Consider the following 21,096-nt stretch of genomic DNA (forward strand, 5'->3'; position numbering starts at 1 on the left):
GAAATACTATACAGTGGGTTGTTATTGTGAATCTCTTCCTAACTTCCTGTTAGTGATGTCACTTGGGTAGCTTGGAATCAGGCTTCCTGAGTGTACTTACTCCAGGGAAATTGCACATGCTACAAAGTACTTTTCTCACTAGAGTTAGTTGTCAAGCATTTAACAGCACATCACTAATGTTTACCACCAGACCAACCTTGAATATTCCCAGCAAGGCAACATTCCACTTACCTGTCTGGCTGCCCTGGTTATACTCCCTGAAGCTTTCTTTGTTTTAGCTATCAGAATCCTAGCATATCGTATGACTTCTCACTCAATATTTTAAAGTTTTGTTTTGTTTTTCCCTAACTTGCTTTGCTGGGTGATGGTACTTGGAACTGGCCTCCAAAAAAAGACAGGAATAAGCCACTTGATACTGAAATTGCCCTTGCAATATGGTTCTGGGGGAGTTATGCATAGTTGCCACACAGTTTAATAGGCTTAAATTAATAATTTGATTTTTCTCTAGAAAAGATGAAATCTGAGGTATACCACCAGTGGCTGAAAGAATCTTTTAGCATGTAGAAGATTTGCATGAAGGACTAGGAAAAGATAAAAGAGGAAATGTTTCTAGTTGTGTGTTTTGTTTACATGAATATTGGAAAAAATTGGAGCTTGTTTCCTTCTTCCACTCCCACTCCGGTTTTAATAGAATATCATGTGTAGATCATCCAGAGGTTTGCTGTTTTGAGAATTTCACTTACAGCTTGTTCAACTCTTCATTGGGTCTTCTGACCTCAGTTGTGTTGTCTTTCTGGTTTGCGTTAGAGTGAGAAAAGTCAAGTTCAGTGTCTACAATGAGAAACGCCACATATCACATATGTGTATGGCTGTTTGATAAATGGGATGATGATAGCATACTATTAAAAATCTGCAGGGAGTTCCCTGGTGGCCTAGTGGTTAGGATTTCAGGCTTTACTGCTGTGGCCCAGGTTTAGTCCTTGGTGAGATAACTGAGATCCCACAAGCCACAGCGGCAAAAAAAAAAAAAAAAATATCCAGATGTCAGGAGTGATACCAGGTGAACTTCAGCGGCCTCTAAGTAATGGAGGTGGAGGTACGTGATGAATGTATACTTGGCTTTGGAAGAGTCTGCGTTCGTGCAAATCATATTAGAAGATAATTAAAAAATATATTATATATTCCTTTGGTCTTTTTGTTTTCCAAAGTGAAGAATCTTATTTATTCTCTTTATAATTGTTAATATGTGTAGACAGTGATGTGAATCCTTGTCCCTTAACTCTTTCCCAGTCTTGGAAAGCATGCCGAGTGTCAGATGTTTCATAAAGGAGTATAGCCAAGAGTCTTCAGACAATACAATTATTAAACACGGTAAAAGTGGCGTGCTGTGTATTATTGCATTTACTTAGCATTCCAAGCAAGTATTTTAGGGAAAAGGTGTCCATGATAAGAAAACAAAGCCCTGTTGACTTTCCCAAGTAAATAGATAGATAAATAGATACCCACCGCTGGGCAGTGACAGTGGCGTGGGTGTGAGGGAGGAGGCATCTTCACAGAACAGTCACCAGCTTCCCAGCAGCTAATGCTATAGAAGAAATGGAAATAGCATTGGGGGCAGCTCTGATTCTTTTAAGTCGTCCTGAGTTAGGCCTTGATGCCGTGTAGGTAAATTCAGTCCATAACACGCAGAATCTTTATTGGAATTTGTACATTCATCTCTCACAGCTGTGGAGAGTTTAGACTAGTCACAACTCTCACTGGGATACTATCATCTTTGTAATTTGAAAAAGGATCAGGAGCCTGCAGGCTTGGAACATCTTGAGAAAGCTCTGGCCCTGAAATACATCATCACACGGGGGACACCACTTGCGGCATCATCGCAGAGAGCTTAGGAATGCCGAAATCAAGTACTTCTCTGGCATGATTTCAAATGGCCTGAGAACTGTTTTTTTTTTAACTGCAAAACAGATTCTTTCCTCTTCCATCAACCCTGTTGCTGTCAATGTGTCCAGTGTTAGGTGCCAGAAATGAGCATAGCCTCTTAACAATAACAATGACAAGGTTAACACGGCCGCCGGGGGCTCTCTCAAGAATCTGTTAGGGTGTATTTGGATCCACAGGCACGTTCTGAAGATGTGCACCTCTTCAGTCTTTCTAGCCTAAGTACATTTCTCTTCGGCAGCCTGGACAAAACCTGTCGCTTTTTTTGCCAGACCTTCTCATGCTTTCAGGCCCCTCGGCCACTATTTTTCACGGACCCCCATGTGTCCATATGGTAGCGCTAGGCTCAAAGTTGGTATATGGGAAGCAGCCTCTGACAGCACGGAGGCCTGGTGAACTATAGTCATTTGTTCAAAAGGCCAGTACTCACAGATGTGCTCTAAGAGGGTCATACAATTTTTGATCCCACCCAAATGGACATTTTATCACCATGCACATAGCAACCAACAAACAGATCAGCCCGAAGAGGCAAGTGCTAATGTATGTGGTGCAAACCCATCGTCCCTCTGAGGAGTCAGTAGTCGAGCCTTTGTTTGAGGCTTTGACATTAAAATAATTTTTTCACTTCTGTAGTTCTGTGAGTCCAACTCCCTCTTCCCTCCTCCTTGTTTCATATCATGTTTTGCTTTATGATTTTCAGCCTTCAGAAAGTTAAACCTGATTCAAGCAAAAGAAAAAGGATCAGTTGAGGAACCATGTGGGGCAGTAGGAATTTCAGCTAGGCGTTAGAACGAAAGCAAAGTGAGAACCAAATGGATGGAGGCCATCAGAAATGTCTCACAGGCCGGGGCTTGGGTTTAGTGCCGCGAAGTCTTCTGTGTTCCCGATTGGCCATAGTGCCTCATAGGAAGGAGGCCCGGGTTTTAAGCTGACCAGGTTGCTCTATTTCCTCAGTCACACTTCCACCTATCAATCATTCTTTATAGTTTTAAAAAAGATGCCTGTAGGTTTCTGAAAATCCAAAAGCTGTCCACCTACATGAAAAGCTCACAGAAGTCCCTAAGGATAAAGCCAACAGAACTGTCTCCCTTACAGTGAACTGCCCAAGGAATATTATAGAGGGATGGAGAGGACTTTAGTGATTGTGTATAAAACTCTTTCATTTTACAGATGAAGCAATTAAGGCCAGAGAAGTGAAGCAATTTAGAAATTCTTTAACTAAGAGATTTTCATTGCAACCATTACATTGTCTTATTTCATTATCATACTGGTTATCCTGGATAATACTGTTTTTAGTGGCTATAAAATTAATGATATAAATTTAATATCAGATTGCCACACTTTGGAATCCTTTCATTCCCGGATTGACCGTATCAATAAAAGCTATTTTATCCCCTCTAGTTCTTTGTCTCTGATTGTCTGTGTCATTTGGTGGTACCCACTGCTCTGTAGTTTTAAGTGATTATGTCTAGACCTCATATTGCCTATGAGGACACAAACTCCTGAAGGACAGGGGCTGGAACTGATGCATATTTGTTTCTCCTGTAGTGCCTAGGAAGGTGGGGGAGAAGTGTGGCCTTTGAGAACATTTAAATTGAAATCCTCTTATTATACTACTTTTGGGGACTAGGAAATCCCCACTGTATGCTAACAGTGAGGCTGACTCAACGACCTGTGAATTAGAAGCCTGTAGAGATGCTAAGGTCTTCCTTTCCCCATTCCTGCTAATATGGGCGCAGAATGGTCTGTTCAAGCCACAGAAACTCTCAGCTGAAGGAGAATGAGTCTTTTGAGCGCACAGGGAGGTCTCAGCTCCAGGAGAGGCTGTGGAAGCTACAGAGAGACCTTGAGCTCACCTCTGCGCCCCCAGTGCTGGCATGGGCCTGGCCTTTGAATGAAGGGGCAGATTCCTTCCATAGAAGGAGCAGCATATTTTCTGGCCTTTGGCTTTTTTTCTTATGAAATGGACATCATCTCAGACTGCACGCAGTCATATTCTGTGAGTTATTTACCATTTATTGACAGAACGTCTCTGATTGCTCTGTCAGTTCCTGTTTGCCCTGCTTGGTTGTGGGTACTGAAATATCCCACCTGCAGGATGAACCCCACCAGCCCCTGAGCCGTCCCAGGACTTGCTCACTCTTCTTCATCATGGTTAAATCTGGAATTAGTTTGGGATGGCCTAAGTCTGATATCCAGTGAGCAAAATGCCACATTGATGTCTGCCCCATGAACCCCTGTGTGATGGACTTCTACTTTTAGATTGAACTCCATTTCTGTTCTTGGGCTGAAACTTTGTCCAAACCCCAAACCCTTTTCCAGGGCTCTAGTAGTTTCCTAGGGCTTCCAAAGATAAATTGCTACAAACTTGGTGGATTAAAAGAACAGAAATTTATTCTCTCAGTACCGAAGGCCAGAAGTCCGAAATCAAGGTGTGGGCAGGACCACACTCCCTCTGAAGGTTCCAAGGGACAGTCTGTTCCTTGCCTCTTCCAGCTTCTGGTGGCTTTTAGCATTCCTTGACTTGTAGCCTCGTCACTCCAATCTCTGCCTCCGTCTTGACATAGCCTTCCCTGTGTGTCTTCTCTGTGTGTCTATTTTATGAGATCCATCTGACTGCCTTTAAGACTCACCCAGATTATCCAGGATAAGCCCCTCCTTTCAAGATCCTAAAGTTAATCATGTCTGTAAAGATCCCTTTTCCGAATAACGTAACATTAATAGATTCCAGGGAGTTGACATGGATATCTACTTTTGGGGGGGTCATTACTTAGTTTACAAAGGCCCTGATAGCTCCTGGCCCATGTTGGCCCCTCCTCCTGGGAGATGGGCCCCTTGTCTTTCTTGTTTCTGGCTAAGGTTAAGATTCAACATGAATGAGTCTGTCTGGAATTCTGTCACCCACTTGACAGTATCTCCACAGCTGTGGACACATCTTGCGAGTATCTCCACAGCTCTCACGTTCTTACTGCCTTTCCGGGCCTCCAGTTCTAGCCCCTTGGGTATAAGTGTCAGGCTGGATCAGATCCAAGCTTGCCTTTAAATAATGTGATTTTGCCTGGTGGACTCCTTTCCCACAAATAAGCGCAAGGGCAGGTCAATTCTCTTAGCCTGAGTCGTACTGGAATGGTTTCCATCCTCTTGTCAACCTGGCATTGAGGTCTCAGAATGCCTCATGGCAATGCCTGTGTCAGGTATAGTATTCTCATGTCTATAGTATAATTTATTGCACACCTGCCATATTCTGAGCTCTTTGTATAACTTATTTTATTGAATTGTCACATGTGAAGAAATAGGGACAGAGAGCTAAAGTTACTTGCCCAAGGTCAAACAACCTGGGTTTTGAAATTGGGTCTAACTGCAAAATTCATGTTCATTTTTTTGTGCCATACTATATTTTATGTGTTTTCATTATTTATCTTAAGGTTATCTTCTCTCCTCTCATGGCTAGTGATATCCTTAGCTTTCTATGGTACAATCAACTAAAATAAAAATTTAAAAAGATAACTTTCTTAATCTAAAGGAAACATAACTTAATGAAAGGCAGCATACTAATGGTGGTGAACATGTGGCTTTAGAAGTCACATGGGCCTTGGTTTCAGTCTCACTTCCCCAGTTTACTAGCTGAGGATGGGGGTACTTGAAGGCATTCTTTATCTTCTCTGTCAATTTCTTCATATGTTAAAAAATGGGGTTAGTAATACAGTAATGGCTTGGCAAGGATGTTGAGAGGGTGGAATGGGAGCCCAAGGTGGAGGCGACAGAATTGCAGAGCTACTGAGAGAGCAGGACAGCCTCTAACAATGAGCCCAGTGGAAAAGACCATCTTTATGGCCTAGCACCTCTCTGGGCTTGCCTAATGTTTTCTGTCCAAAGTCAGGGCACTGCTTTGTAACAGACAGATTACTGGACTAAGTAGAGAGGAGTTAGTTTCATTCCTTTAAAACGAATCTACGCATCAAAGACTACTTTGCTTGAGCCCTAGGGAGGGGCACAAGATGGAAGTTAAGCCTCCTGATAGGAAATAGTCAGTCAAGTCTGAAGGGGCCTTCGAGGGATCCCTATTGAGGGCAGAGAGAACAGGTTAATGATGTTCCAGGGCAGATTAAGTCAGAGAAAACATCTATCTGTTGCACAAAATCCTTTCTGTTGAATCCTGCTGCTACTACCCCAGTTCAAACTCTTGTCCATTACAAAAATCTGCAACTATCCTCTAACTGGTTTCCCTACCCCCAGGCACTCTTTCTCCAATCAGACCTGTATACATATACTCCTGGCAAGCTTCTTAGAACTGACTCACAGTAAGAAATTCATTTTAGATGACAGCACAGTATACACATACATCTCTCTGCTGTCTATCTAGTCATCTACTTCCTTACCTGTATGTTATCTATCTAAAGTGAGACAAAAGTTTTATGAAATTGTATTTTAATCTATGTGAGATGCATTCTGATATATTCTGTTCTCTTCCATTCCATTCCATTCTATCCTTTTATTTAGAAAAAAAAGTGCTAGTCAAAACCTACTTAAATTGATTCCTAGTAAGTAGTGACCCATGGTTTGAAGTGTTCTGTCCTTAGAGCATTACTTTGATTGTGTCCTTAGTTTCTTACTAAAGCTCTGATGGTCTTACATTGCCTTCCATATGAAGTCCAAATCCTTAGCCTGGAAGGCTCCTAGTGCCCCCTCAGATCCCCCTGGCAGGAGGCAGCAGACTGGGGGCTTTGGAGTCAGGTGGGCCAGAACCGAAGGCTGGTCTATGGCACTCAGAAGTACTGTGGCTGTGGAGAAGTTAACTTAATTTTTTATATCCCTGAACCTTCCCTTGTAAGAGGCAATAATGATGCCTACCTCACTGGGCTGTTGTGAGGGTCAGATGAGAGTACACACAGTAAGTGCTCAGTAAAAATGAGTGGTGAGGTTTTCTGCCCAGTATGTGCTCTGGTTCCCAACATACTCCACTTCTGGCTGTTTTCCAGAAGAACTTGGTGCCCTCCTATATCCGTGCATTTGCTCATTCTATTACTCCTTCCCTGACCTGACTGCCTTTTTTGGGGAAGTCTAATCAATCTTTCTTGACTCAGCCAAAATGTCACCATTTTAGTTTCAACTGATCGATGAATGAAAAGTGGTCCACTCCTCCCTTGAGTATCTGTAGCCCTATAACCATGTTGTGGCACTTATCGTCTGTCATAGTTATTTCTAGTGTCCCTTACAAGAATGTGAGATGCATGAGGATGGGGAATGTGTTCACCCCATGTGTACTCTCCCAATGTGCATCCCCTCAAAAGACTTAGCACAAATAATATATTGAATGATTAAGTGTGTAAAATTGCCACTTGCTGTAGGAAGCTGGGATGAATATGGCTCTAAGTTTTCTAGTTAAAATAGAATGTTTGATAACTGTGTATATAACTGAGGATGTCTTGCCTATCCTATATTTTTAATTCCATCAGAAATAAAAATAATCCTTGGTTGATCTGAACCTTTCATATATACATAGACTGCTCATGTAAGTGACCGGCTTGGGCTGTTTTTTTTTTTTTTGGCTGCATTGGGTCTTGTTTCTGTGCGTGGGCCTTCTCTAGTTGTGGCAAGCGGGGGCTACTCTTTGTTGCGGTGGCTTCTCTTGTTGTGGAGCATGGGCTCTAGGCACGTGGGCTTCAGTAGATGCAGCACGTGGGCTCAGTAGTTGTGGTGCGTGGGCTCTAGGGCATGCAGGCTTCAGTAGTTGTGGCTCGCAGTCTCAGTAGTTGTGGCTTGCGGGCTCTAGAGTGCAGTCTCAGCAGTTGTGGCACACGGGCTTAGTTGCTCCGTGGCATGTGGGATCCTCCTGGACCAGGGATTGAACCCATGTCCCCTGCAATGGCAGGCAGATTCTTAAACACTGTGCCACCAGGGAAGTCCCTCAGGCTGGTTTTTTATCAGTGATATCAATGTGGTTAATGACCATTCCCAGAATTAGCTTGTATGCCCGTGTCTGTGTGTGCTTTAATTCTTATATCAGTGCATGGTAGGGGAAAATTAGTTAGCAAAATAACAGAATGGTATAGTTCTAGAAGAAATCCTGGCTTAGGAGTACAGGGTGGTGGTTATGAGTACAGGCTCTGGACTTAAACCTCCTGAATTTAAACATTATTTAAATAGAATTCATCTATTTACTGGTTGTGCTATTTAATCTATTTAATCTCTCTATGTGTCTATGTCCTCACCTGTATAATTGGGGGCTAATGAGAGTACCTACATTTTTAGGACTCTTGTGAGGATTAAAAGAGTTAATACATGTGAAGTACTTAAATAGTATCTGGTCAACATCTACCCGTTGAACACTATGCATACCCTATATTCTAGAAATTCCGCTTCTAGGTATATACCCAATAGATATGAGTACATATATTTACCAAGAGACATTTACTGGAATGTTCACAGTAGCATGATTTATTGATATAATAGCCCCAAACTGGAAGATACCTCAATGCCCATCAACAGTACAATGGATAAATAAATTCCATTATATGTAAATAATAGGATGTTATATAGCAATGAAAATGAATAAACTTTATGTGCACGTGACATGGATGAATCTCACAAACATAATATAGAGTAAAAGTAGCCAGGTATGAAAAAGTAAATACTGTTTATGATTCCTTTATATAAAGATCAAAAACAGGCAAAACTAGAAAATAGAATAATGACTGCCCTAGTTGTGGAGAATGACTAGAAAGTAGCATGAGGAGAGTATCTGGGGGTGCTGGATATGTTGACTTTTTGTTGTGGGTACTGACTATGTGGGTGTGCTCAGTTTGTGAAAATTCACCAAGCTGTATACTTGTGATTTCTGTACTTTTCTGTATGTAAATTATTTTTAAAAAGTTTTTAAAAGCACTGTTGACCTGAACTTAATAGACCACTAGATATTTCTCCAGCAAAGATGAGTTTATTCAGGATTGGCAGAGAATTGCAGTTTTGGCTCTGCAACCGTGGCAAGCCATGTGCAAGTCCCCACGCGACAATGGAAGAGTGCTTTCATAGAGGGAAGAAGTAAGTTGGGAGGGCTATGGTAAACAAAAGTCCATGGCTTTTCATTGACTGAGTCCTTTCCAGGGAAGAAGAGGAGTCATTCTTGTTCGTTTTGGGCTCTGTTATCGTTGTAGGGCATGGGAATTCCCTCTTCTGGTCTCCCAAATCTATTTAATTGAGGTTTCTGTTTATTAATTTTTTATATTACCCCCTTTTGATCAAGATCTTTCTCTGAAAGCATCCCTGATCAAGAGTCAGATTTTCAAGTTTCAGAGGCTTTTTGTCTCTCAGTGTTAAGAAAGATGTAGTGTCTCAGGCTGGAGGGAAAGTGAACAGATTGGAAACTTATTAAGGTCACATTCAAGACAAGGAGGGTTGGAGGGAGAACTCTCAGGCACTTTTAATCTAAAGTCTATATGTTATCAAGATTATAGATATTAGAGATCATCTGAAGTGTTGTACAATCTCAAAGGTTTGGCAATAAACTTCCAAGAGGCCTGGTCTAGATATCTTGGGAAAGCTGTGTCGTCAGTTGTCTTCTCCTTCAATTCCAGGCAGTCTTAACTTTCAGGTCATCAGATGATGTGCAGGTCGAGTCACGTTTCATTGCTTTATTTAGGTGTTTCATGTGAATCCAAGAGTCTATTCCCTAGAATTTGGTGGCATGTGGGTTACTTAGCAATACCTGAAAGGGGCCTTTCCAGCAAGGTTGAAGAAGGTTCTTCTGGAGGTGTCTTTTCTAATAACCAAAATCTCCAGGTTGCAAGGTGTGGCACTTAAGGTCTTTATCTCCCGACATATTTTTAATAGAAGCAATTAGGCCTTTGCAATATTAGACTATCTCTACTTTTATCAGTTGTGGGTCAAAAGAAGCAGTAGCCAAGTACATTGGGCATCCTATGACTATCTCAAAAGCTGAGAGTTTATGAGTTCCAAAAGGTGTGGATCTGAGATTTAGAAGCATTAATGGCAATGTTTTGGCCAAGGTATTTGAAAGACCTCTACAAATTTTGCCAATTGAGTCTTAATACTGCCATTAGTGTGTTTGAAAAACCAGAGGATTGAGGGTGCTAAGCATAACAAAAGTGTTATAAAACCAGAAAACAGTGCAGACCTGTTGAAGTACATGGCCAGTAAAATGCATTCCTCAATCACTATGAAGTTTTCGAGGAGTTCCCCAGCTAGGGATAATCTTTTCCAAAAGGACTTTAGCCACAGGAGAGGCAGTAGTCTGAAAGGGAAGGCTTCAGTCCAGTATGAAAACATACAGACCATGACTAAAACAGATTTATATCCATTAGACAGAGAAAGTTGTATGAAATCCATTTGCCAGACCTCTAGGCTGTTTACAGTGTTTGGGAGCAGTATGAACAGGCTTCCCTGGTTTGTATCAGACAAGTGTAGGCACTTTCTACAAGTGTAGTAAGGTAGGCACATTTTGTGGGCTGGTTAATATTTTCCCTGCAATATTGGTTCAATAAGGCTATCATTTTGTCAGTAGACCAGTGGTTTAATGCATATACTGGGGTGAGGAGTGGGAATTTTAGTCTCCAGTAGGACTAGGTTGATATTTGGTCTAAACCAGAGTTTTCCCTTTTTGTCAAACCAACAGTTGTTGAATTTCCAATCTTTTTTTTTTTTTTTCTGAGGCCAATTGTTGGGCTTCTCTAAGTCAGTTTTTCTAAGTTGTCATTTGGTGAACTATCCCTCTAGACCATGACAGAGGTTTGGCTGTTGTTGGTCCCTTTAAAAAGGCAGCATTCCTTGTGGAAATATTAGCAAGGCAATTTGCCTTAGCTTCCAGAGAGTCAAGTTTAGAATGCCTTGGAATCTTAAAAATAGCTAAAGTGGCAGGTAAAGGTATTGCATTCAATAATTTCTGAATGTAGGAGCCAGTTTTAATTTAATTTCCACTGGAAGTAAGAAAGTTACGTTGCTTCCACAACATTCCAAAATCATGAGCTATTCCAAAAGCATATCTACTATCAATAGAAGTATTGGCAGTTTGGTTCTTGGCTAAAGTACAAGCTTGTGTAAGAGCAGATAATGCAACCTGTTGGGCTGGAGTAGCCATAGGTAAAGATGCTGACTCAACAACATCAAAAGGAGTTGTAATAGCATACCCAGCACAGTATTTGCTATTTCATCTTTTAAATAAGGGACATGAGTGAACCATTAGAAGTCAGCATTACCCAAAAGATTTCCCTGCAGATTATCACGAGGAATCAGGAAATGGTCTGTTAGGCAGTGGTGAGGGACTTTGTCAGTGACAGAGGGGAGAAGGGTAGCTGGGTAAGGTTATTACATAAAAGAGTTATGTCAGGAGCAGTTTACAAAAGGACTTCATAGGAGGTGAGGCAACTAGCTGAGAAATACTGAATATGAAGAGCATTCAGGAGGACTTCTACAGCATGAGGTACAAAAATGGTTAAAGGGATCCCACAATGATTTTCTCAGTGGCCTTAACCAAAAGGGCAGTGGCAGTAATGGCTCTAAGGCAAGGGGTGTATCCCCATGTCACAGGGTCCAGTTGCTGGTCCAGTTGGTGGGCCTTGTGTTTTTAGGTGAGTACCCAAAGGGCATTTCCTTCCTTTTCCTATATAAAAAGGAAAAAGGGAATTTGATAATTGGGATGCCAAGGGCAGGTAGGTTCATCAAACTCTTCTTTTAGGCACTGAAGTCTGTGTCTCCAGTTCTTCCCATAAAATTGGGTCAGGGTTGTTATTTTTGAGTAAAACTTGTAGAGGTTTGGCCATAAAAGAGAAATTTGAAATCTGATTTCAGTAATAACTAACTAGCCCAAGAAAACCTCCAAGTTTTCTAAGTTGGCACTTAGTTTTGGGAAACTTAGGACACCATGAAGTCTATCTGGATCTAGGTGTAACCCTGTTCTGATATCAGATGCTCTAAATATTGAACCTGGGTTTGGACAAACTGCAATTTTTCCTTGGCGACCTTATATCCCTTTAACATGAAAAGCTTTATCAAGTGGATGCCGCCTTCCTGAGGAGGCTTGAGAAGGAGGGCAGAGAAGCAGATCATCTATATCAGCAGTCTCCAACCTTTTTGGTACCAGGGACTGCTTTTGTGGAAGACAATTTTTCCACAGACCAGGGTGGGGGGATGGTTTGGGGATGATTCAAGCACATTACATTTATTGTGCACTTTATTTCTATTATTATTACATTGTAATATATAATGAAATAATTACACAACTCACCATAATGCAGAATCAGTAGGAGCCCTGAGCTTGTTTTCCTGCAACTAGATGGTCCCATCTGAGGGTGATGGGAGACAGTGACACCCGAAGTGTGTTGCTATGTCCAATCTACTCTGTAATCTCGTTTTGGTTGCTGTCACTGCAGAAAAACCCTGCCTCACAGAGACAGGATGTTGGAAATGGAAGCAGGCTTTTCAGTGCTTTTGTGGCAATCTCAGGATATTCTGCTTTGACTTTAATTCGAACATGTGGAGATTTGAAATTGTCTCAAACATACTTTTAAAGGCACCGTCATTTGCGATCTCAAGCAGTTGATCCTCTTCCAGCACGGGCAAAGTCAATTCACCTGGCTTATTCACAAATGGGTTGCGGATCCATTCCTTCCCAGTTTGGGGATCTTTTGTGGTTGGGAAATAATGCTCAAATTCTTTTGAAAGCTGAGGTAGGTGATAGCTGGGAGAAAGAAGGCCCTGGCTCAATCTCTTTCCAAATCTCTGCTAATGTTTTTTGTTTTTTTTTTTTTTTGCGGTACGCGGGCCTCTCACTGTTGCGGCCTCTCCCGTTGCAGAGCACAGGCTCCGGACGCGCAGGCTCAGTGAGCCATGGCTCACGGGCCTAACCGCTCCACGGCATGTGGGATCTTCCCGGACCGGGGCACGAACCCGTGTCCCCTGCGTCGGCAGGCGGACCCTCAACCACTGAGCCACCAGGGAAGCCCTTGTCTTTTAAGGTAGGGTACTTGGTCTCCACGTGGCAAAGCACTTTTGAAGGTTTCATGGCTTTGTTGGATAGTGGGCTTGGAGAATGTGAATCACCTGTTGCAATGAACCTGTAATTTAAGTAGGACTCTTGGTATTTTCTTTTAAATGCAGCTTTCTTTTTGTTGGCACTCTTAGTATATGTGCTGCTGAAGCGAGCACTTTGTTGGCACTCTTAGAGTCTTCTGCTGCCTCATCATTGGGTCTTTCCCCCTTTTCAAAGAAGCTCTCCAGCGACATTTGTTTTTTACTCATTTTGGCTAGGGTTAACTTGTGGGCTTACCATAACTGTGACTGAGACAAGCGCACAGGGTGGGAAAGAGGCGCGGACAGAAGTGGAAAATAAAATAATGCGTGGGCCATGCACAGACAAAAATAAGTGTCGGATTCTGACTTAAAGCCTGCCACCAGATGCAGGTGTACAACTGAAGTTCATCAACTCACTTGCCACCATAAAGCCTGCTACTAGCAGGCTTTTTTGTCTGCTTTTTTTTTTGTTAATGCAGCTTGTCACTTGCCACTCACTGATAGGGTTTTGATATGAATCTGCAAGCAATTGATTTATTATTATGTTCTCTGTGCCGTCAAACCTCTCTGCTAATGATAATCTTTATTTGCAGCTGTTCCCCAGTGCCAGCATCACCGCTCAGCTCCACCTCTGATCATCAGGCGTTAGATTCTCATAAGGAGCATGAAACCTAGACCCCTCGCGTGTGCAGTTCACAGTAGGGTTCACGTTCCTCTGAGAATATAATGCAGCCACTGATCTGACAGGAGGCGGAACTCAGGCGGTAATGTGAGTGATGGGGAGCGGCTGTAAATACAGATGAAGCTTTGCTCGCCCTCCGCTCACCTCCTGCTGTGTGACCTGGTTCCTAACAGCCCACGGACTGGTACTGGTCTGTGGCCTGGGGGTTGAGGACCCCTGATCTACATATTGCAACAAAGTAGAATCTCTAGGGAACTTTATATCATCCAGATTAGCCTTCAGGATTTGCAAGAAATAATAAGGACTTAGTAAAACCCTGAGGCATTACTGTCCAGGTGAATTATTTTTCTTCCCAAGTGAAGGCAAAAAAAAAAAAAAAATTGGCTAACTTCATCAACTGGAATACCAAAGAATGCACTGCATAAATCAGTTACAGTAAAGAATTTGCCTCTGGTGTAGATGGATGTTAGTAGTGTTCGAGGGTTAGGAACAACAGGGTGTCGAGGGGTAACGATGTTGTTTATTGCTTGGGGTCCTGGATAAACCTACACCCTTGGCCCTTAGGTTTTCTCACTGGTGAAATGGGAGTGTTACAGGGATTACTACAAGGGATAATGAGGCCTTGAGCCTTGTAATCTTCTAGTATGGGTTTTATACCTTGAAGGTCTTTTTTTACTTACAGAGTATTGATTAATTTTGGGGAGAGATTTTCAGGGGTCTGTTTGAATCTTGGGGGGAGGTACATCATGAATTTTGCCACCATCAGTTGGAGATTTTTCCCGATAGGAAACTGGTAACTGATTCAATAGGGACAGATGATCAGTGTTTCTAGAATCAGCTCTAATATCATCAGAGACCGAAGAAATAAAAGATGTCAAAGGTATCATTTACTTCACCTGGTTGGTTACTTCCATGACTACTTTAAAATTCTAGATTTATTTCCCCCTTTGGGAGAAAGAAATTCCAGCATGATACATCTCTAAGAAGTCTCAGTCTAATAAATGGATAGGGGCAGAGGAACTAAGGAGAAAAGGGTGTGTATCTCAGAGGGCTCAGAGGCAGGAACCTCTTGAGGCTTATTGGAGATCCCCACTATTTGAATTATTTGAGTACTCCGAGGCAAGGGCTGTTTTATAGAACTGGGCACTGAGAGTGTGGCTCCAGTGTCAATTAGGACTGGAAGAGAAACATTTCTCTTCCCCAATCTGGAGAAATGTTTCTCCAAGCTGATTAAGAGGGAGAATTGGGAAGAGCCCCTGCACTTCCTTGGAGGTCCGTCATTGAGAATCGGAAGGATGTTGGAAAGGCTGGTTAGAGGGCTGAAAGTGCCTAAGGTGCTTACATTTGTAAAGATCTCTTTTCCAGTACCCTAGATCTTTGCAATAATAGCGGAAGCTAGGAGGGTTTCGTTTCATTTAGGAGGCTTCATTTGCTAGAGGTGAAGGTTAAGAATTTTGGTGGTCTTCCTTTGAGGACATTCATCTAGGATGAGAGAGAGCTGGTTTGCCAGATTAACTAAATCTGGCGGGAGGTAGTTTCCCATTCCATTCTGGTCCTTTTTACTAGAAGGGAAAGGTCTCAGTTCAGTCCATAAATAAAAATAGAGCAAAAGCTAGCCATGTGGACTCAACATCTGAAGGAAGACCAGAATTTTCCTTAAAAATAATCTGAAGTTGAGTGTAATAATCATGAACACGTTCATCAGATTTTTGTGTGCAAGCCTGAATTTTATTCCAATCAACAGGCTTTGGAAAAGCCCTAGGAATTGCTCAATGATGTCGCCTAGCAGTTGCGCAAGCCTGACTATGATAAGCAGGCCAGTCTCCCAGTTGTAATTCTAGAGACCTTTCAGGGTTTTCCCAATTAGCAGTTCCCATCCAATGTTGAGCCTGGCCTTTACCGACAAGCATATGAATTAGGTGATGTAAGTCAGAGAAACCAGGTTGATTAGTTTGAACGACTGTGTTAACATTTCTCAGCGAATCTGTGAAGATCTTTGGTTACTTTGGGAAAATCTTTGACTATGGCTTGCAGTTAGGCTTCAGTCCAGAGAGTATAAGAAATTAAGGGCTTAGCCTCTCAATCCTCAGGACGCTTAATTTTAAAGGGACAGGTTCTGAAAAGTTCAGAGGAAGAGGGAGTGGGGAGAATTTCAGAGAAAAGGGGAAGTTGGGTGAGAGAATTAGTATGGCAGTATTGAAGTTGAAAAGGAGGTGTTGGCAGGGTAGAAAGGAGGGAGGAAAATGGCACTAGAGGCAGAGTCTGGCCTTGAGGAGCAGGGGAAGAGAGACAAGGTGGCTCTGGAGGCAGAGCCTGAGACAGAGAAGCCTAGGAAGAAGAGCCTGAGGCTTCAGGGCCACTTTATTTTTCTTAAATCGATTGTTTGCCTCAGTTAATCTTAAAGTTTTATTTTGCAGAGAGGCAATTTTAGATTCCTGATAACACTGGGAAACCTCAAAATCCAACTGAAACAAGCATTCCACTAAATTCTGGAAAATTTTGAGCTATTGTAGTCCAATTTGGTTTTAAGGAAATTAAGTTTGAGGATTTCAGAAAGTTCCCCATAATGGCCATTGATACTTTAGATTGCCTTTGGTCAGGTTGGTCCTTTTAGTTAGAAATGTGCATGAGGAAGGACATAAAATTGGCAGGAGTCATTGTGTGGGTGCACCCTCAAAATATTTAGGTAACTGGGATCCCATTTCTCAGAGGTTTTTCTCTAGTCTAAAAGAACAGTTTTCAAATGGTTCAAATAGCTTACAGTTCAAGTCCAACAGCTTGCAAGCCTGAATACCAGCCAATTCAAAGGCAATAGCCTTGTCCCGGAGGAGTAGCCAGGCTGAAGTCTTTTTCAGCCAGTTTTTGGAAGATAGCCCCTTCCTGAGGAATAGGCTGAAGGCTGAATGGCCACAGTTTCATTTGAAGCAACTTATTCCTGAAGGATGAGCCAAAGTTTGTTGATATAGTTTGACCTCAAGATCAGACCAAAGTGCTAAATGAGTACTCATATACAAAACAAGGCCTTAACCAGAAAGATGAAACCTTAACATAGAGCCCAAGTAAAATCTGGAAATCTTTGAATGAAAGAGGGAGTGAGCTTGGATTGAGGATAAAGATGTACCTTCAAACTGCAGGGTTGGTGAGAAATGTAGTGAGCGACAGTGGGCTCGCTTGTGGGTATTGTCCCTGTTTGCTCATTCGACCCAGAGTTGTCAAGGGTCTTCTCTGGTTCCCATATGGGCCACTAAGATGTTGACCTGAAATTGACTGCTAGACATTTCTCCAGCAAAGATGGGTTTATTCAAGATCAGCAAAGAACTGTAATTTGGGGACTGCAACCATGGCGAGCCACATGGTTGGGAAGGGAAGGAGAACACTTTTATGGATGGGAAAAGAAAGTTGGGAGGGCTAGAGAAAATGAAGAGCCCATGGCTTTTCATTGTTTGAGTCCTTGCTGGGAAAGAAGAGGAGTTGTTCTTATTCCTGTTGGGCTCTGCTATAGTCACGTATGGGAATAGCCCCTTCTGGTCTTTCAAGTCTATTTAATTGAGGTTTCTGTTTATTAATTTTTTAAAAAATTTATTTATTTTGGCTGCGTTGGGTTTTCATTGCTGGGCACGGGCTTTCTCTGGCTGCGGTGAGCCGGGGCTACTCTTCACTGTAGTGCGCGGGCTTCTCATTGTGGTCGCCTCTCTTGTTGCAGAGCACAGGCTCTAGGCACATGGGCTTCAGTAGTTGTGGCACACAGGCTCAGTAGTTGTGGCTTGTGGGCTCTAGAGCGCAGGCTCAGCAGTTGTGGTGCACGGGCTTAGTTGCTCCGCGGCCCGTGGGATCTTCCCAGACCAGGGCTCGAAACCGTGTCCCCTACATTGGCAGGCGCACTCTTAACCACTGTGCCACCAGGGAAGTCCCTGTTTATTTTTTTGAAGATTTTGTTTTTGATGTGGACCATTTTTAAAGTCTTTATTGAATTTGTTACAATATTACTTCTGTTTTTTTTTTTTTTTTTTGGCTGTGAGGCATGTGGGATCTTAGCTCCCCGAACAGGGATTGAACCTGCACCCCCTGCACCGGAAGGTGAAGTCTTAACCACTGGACCACCAGGGAAGTCTCTGTTTATTAAGTTTTTACAGTATACAGTGAATAAAACGTGCTCAATAAAGGTTATTATTTTTCTTGTTAGCCAGAAAGACCAGGTTTTGAATCCTGGCTCTATGATCATTGAGACTAGGGGATTTCTTAAACTCTCCATTCTTTAAAACAATAAACAGAGATGATGATGATACTTGCCTTGAAGAGATGTTAGGTGTTATTGAAAACTGCTGAGATGAGATGTTTAAAATGGTGCCAACCTCTTTAATAGCCAGCAACAGCCTTGGAGCAGAGTTATTAGAATAGGAAAAATCACTTGAGTTAATCCCTTTGCTGTAAAAATGTAAGGCCAGTAGATATCTCTTATCCCTGGGGTGATATTATCAAGGGATTTTTTTTTATGGTCTGCCAGAGGTAGCCCCCTCACCATAACCCTTGGTATATAGAACTGGTCTTGAGTAGGAGTTGGTAATTTTTCCAAGTAGCCAAGGAACCCCCTGGAAGCAAAGGGATAAAGTCCTTGGTCCTTCTCTTTTGAGAGTTAATGTCATTAGACATTGATGTACTGGGCTAATATTTGTTGGAAATAAAGAACACCAAGGGGCCTAGAGTGGAATTCACCATGGGCATATCTAGCTTGGATTCAGAATCTGGGTCAGGGCTTCATGGGGCCCTTGGACCGTGAGAAGGGGTGGTTCTACAGCACTTGGGTGAGGCAGGACCTTTCTACACCCAGCCAGCTGGGCATTGTTTCATGCTTAGAGATGATGACTGAGTGAATCCACTTGACTTGAAAGGATGGGTAGAGGCTTGACGGCGGCCTGAGCAAAGCAAAGACTTCTCCGTGGCTGAGATAATCAGCCTTTGGACTGGGTGGGACCAGTGTCTGGTATGACCATGAGGTAGCCACCAAGCAGTGGTACTGGTGAGCTAGTAGACACTTTCTAGTTATTTCTCTCACCTGGCATTTGGAAGTACGACTGACTCTTTAGAACTGAGAAAGGCCCTAGGATGTTGTACTCTATAGGGATGAAAGAATGGATAAGGCCTCAAGGAAGGAATTTCAGACTTCATGCTGGTAAGGTCTCTGGGCCTTAAGCAATTTACTAGAAGGATAGAATAAATGATATAATATTTGTATTTTAAGCTTGTGAAGCATACATCCTGGTTAATAATAATAGCTGTAATAATAGCTATCATTTATTGGGCATTTTATATATGGCATGGAGACTGATCTGTGTTCACCAAAACTTGTCCTCTCCTTCTTCCCAGACATGATTAAAGTCGCTATCCCAATATCCTTTGAGTCAGATGTGGTCCTGTGACTACATTCAGAAAAGAAACATTGTGTAGCACTTCTGGTCTTAGGCCTCAGGACAATAGGTTTTCCTACAGTGCTCTCCTTCCCTGCTGCTGGTTGGAACCCAGAGTGGTCCAGTTTTGACCAGGTCGATGTTAGCAATGTCCTAGGGGATGACAGAGCAACAAAAAGGAAGGAACCGGGATCCTAAATGACTGTGGGGAGGAGGGCTTCCCTGCTACCCTGGACTGTCAGCCCCGTAACTATTCTGTGAGGAAAAATAAGCTTTTTTTGGGTCATCTAAGCTTACGTTTCTCAAATTTTAATGGGCACATGGCTCACCTGGAGATCTTGCTAAAATGCAAATCCTGATTCAGTAGGCCTTGAATGGGGGCTTGAGTGGGGCTTGAGATTCTGCATTTCTAACAAATTCCTAAGTGATGTTAGGGATGTTGGTTCAGGATCTATAATTTAAGTCTCTCTCCCAGGAATTCTGATTTAATTGGTTGCAGTGGAGCTCTGGGACAACTGAAAAAAAAAAAAAAAACCTACCCAGGTGATTTCAATCTACAGATAGGGTTGAGACCCACTGCATGGGAGAACATTTTCTGGGGATGCAGGAATCCTTTCCTGGTGCCCTTCAGCAGAGGAGACAATTCCTTCTAGCTTTTCTAAACAGCCTTGTCATCCTGTCTTCTTATTTATTAACCACTTATGGATAATGCTTCTGGTTGCTTGTGTGCACTGCTGGGAGTACTTGTTTTCCTAAGCTTCATTTCAGCCAGAAAGTTCTTTTTTTTGACTTCTTGTTTGACATCTTGTTTGGGACGCTGAGCTTTGTCTTTGAACAAAATAATTCAAGATGATAATGTATAGAGGAGCTGATTGTTGGCTCTTCCCAAAATCTGTCTTTAGGGACCACATATGGAACATTTGATCTTCAACACTACAGCCGTGGTTTAACTTGAGCTTTCAGCCCTAAGACAGACAGACGCTCACCATTACTGAGATGGATGATGTAATAATTAAACTACTATTTTGTGCAATCAGTTTCACTTGACGGTTTCAAAGCCTTAAGAACATCTGGTGGCAATTTGTAGTTAACACAACATTATTTTGCATTTATTAAGTGTTGATAATGCAATAGGTGTTGTACAGAATACAGTCCCTGCTCAGAGGTCAGGAGAGGGCAAATATGTCCCAAAGAAAGAATGTGAGACTTATAATAGTTAAGGATTTTTCCTAAAAACCCCATGTTAGTTGAAACTTTATAATTTTGGAAAAAGCTGTCACTTGTATAACTTTTCTGCAGTTTATAAAATGCTTTTACATAGATTAGTTTAATCTTTACTTTAGCCTTGTTGCATTGTGATGTAGTCAGTAGCTTACAGTGACTGGTTTGGGTTCCTGGACCAAAGGAAGGGTGGGGTTACTGTGACTGGCATAGACCAGTCAGGATCCTCTCCCGGAGCTGGGCTGGGAGTCAGTTTCCCATGGGCCACGTGGAGGGGGTGGATGAATGAACAAAGTCAGGTCTCTGTTGGGAAATAAGCAGAGGGGAACGGACGCTGGTAGCACTCAACAGGGTTTAGTGCCAGTATTTGGGGCTGATTTATAGCGGAAAAACCTGAGGGTTATGGAAGTTGAATGACTGCCCAAGATCCCACAGTTAAGTGGTGGCAGAACGGACACTTCTAATTGTAAATCTGTTGTCCACTTTAGCAGCAGAACCAACCCAGGACAATAGTCAAAGCAGAGGTTTGTCTGCAGCACTTCCCTACCCCCTTCTTCCCCTCCTCTCTTATCCTCTTTCCCTTACAATTTAGCAAAAAGGACTCACTGGCCTTGTTGTGGTCCCAGCCCATTGATAGTGATGCTCGCCGCCAAGAATGCACGCGGCACTCGGCAGGCCTGACCAGCATTACTTGTAGGGAAACCCCCAAAGATATTGCCCCAACCCGGGCCAGTGTTGTGGGTGGACCAGCCCTTGTGATTCTTACTGTAGTCGCAGGAGGCACTTCAGCCAAGCCATCAGGGAACTGTGCTGAACAAGATT

General features: G+C 42.6%; 1 long non-coding RNA gene across 1 annotated transcript in view; it reads left to right on the forward strand.

Annotated features, from left to right (window-relative positions):
• The window catches only part of LOC141276914 (uncharacterized), a 71,835-nt gene that overhangs the window by 1,378 nt on the left and 49,361 nt on the right, over positions 1 to 21,096 (forward strand). The window lies entirely within an intron of this gene.

Source organism: Tursiops truncatus, chromosome 17 (assembly GCF_011762595.2).
Source record: "Tursiops truncatus isolate mTurTru1 chromosome 17, mTurTru1.mat.Y, whole genome shotgun sequence".
NCBI lineage: Eukaryota > Metazoa > Chordata > Mammalia > Artiodactyla > Delphinidae > Tursiops > Tursiops truncatus.